The sequence below is a fragment of the Gekko japonicus genome, unplaced genomic scaffold, assembly GCF_001447785.1.
Source record: "Gekko japonicus isolate JY-2015 unplaced genomic scaffold, Gekko_japonicus_V1.1 scaffold227, whole genome shotgun sequence".
NCBI classification, from domain to species: Eukaryota; Metazoa; Chordata; class Lepidosauria; order Squamata; family Gekkonidae; genus Gekko; species Gekko japonicus.
Genome location: NW_015164189.1, coordinates 203787 through 204921, shown reverse-complemented (window position 1 = coordinate 204921; position 1135 = coordinate 203787). Strand labels below are relative to the sequence as shown.

Sequence of the window (1135 nt, the reverse complement as noted above, 5' to 3'; positions counted from 1 at the left end):
CTGTTGCCCTGATTTGAGCAGGCCTGCATATTGAAGCAGTTATAAGCTGACAGCTGCGGTTGTTCAGTGAGACAGAGAGAGAAAGCTGAAAGTTGAATGTATAGGAAACAGTAAAGTTTAAGTGACCAACAGTTAAAGGAAAGTCTGAGTGTCATAACAAATGGGAGAGAAACAGTGAACACATATGGCATTGAGATAAACAAGTGTTACAAAGTTACATGAAAAGATCCCTGTCAGTGAGGGAGAAGATTGTGTGTGATACCAAAGCAATTGTTCATCATTTACACATTACTAGTTACATTGTACCACCCTCTTATTTAGTATTTATTTCAATAAATCCTCTTTTATCAAAGTTTATACCAGCTCTGAATGACCTACTTCCCAGGACCACATAGTTCCTCGTGAGCCTTGAACTCGGTCTACCAAACCAGTAAGCAAAAGTAAAAGCATAAAATTTCCTGGTGGCAGCAGATACCACCATAAACAGAACTCTCAGCGTCTCTTCTGGTTCTGCTCTCACAGTGCTCACAAACATACATTTTATTTGTTCATTTCTACAAATGAACTAAGGGGACCCAAAGTGGCTTCCATCGTTCTCCTCTCCTCCATTTTATCCTCACAACAACCTTTTGAGGTAGATTAGGATGAGAGTGTGTGACAGGCCCAAGGTCACCCCGGGAGCTTCCACGGCACAAGTGGGGATTCGAACGCTGGTCTCCCAGACACTAGTCCAACGCTGTTAACCACTACACCACACTGGTATGAGTACTACTACAGAAGCACCCCCAGAGCACACAGTCCTGCCTGCACATAGTCCTCCCCCTCTGATGCTTATTCCACCCAAGCCACCTCTTGTTTTGCTTCCTTCTTCCCGTCAGAAATTAGAATGTTGGTGAGCATTCTCTGATGCAACAGCAGCTTGACCAATGGCAATTAGTTTTTAGCCTGTACAGATGAGATGGCTAAGCCTTGGCAGGAAGATTCATTCTACAAAGGGGGCTTTTTGCAACCAATGGGTTCAGAGTCAGGACCCTTAATTAAATTGTGGAGCTCCACCTACTGGGTCATAAGCCCCTAAAGGGATACTATGGGGGGGGGGGGTTGTTTTTTGGAAATGGCCTGGCTTTTTTTTTCA

The 1135-nt window shown here is 44.1% G+C and overlaps 1 protein-coding gene across 1 annotated transcript in view; it reads right to left on the bottom strand.

Moving 5' to 3' along the window:
• The window catches only part of LDHD (lactate dehydrogenase D), a 17641-nt gene that overhangs the window by 4418 nt on the left and 12088 nt on the right, over nucleotides 1-1135 (bottom strand). The window lies entirely within an intron of this gene.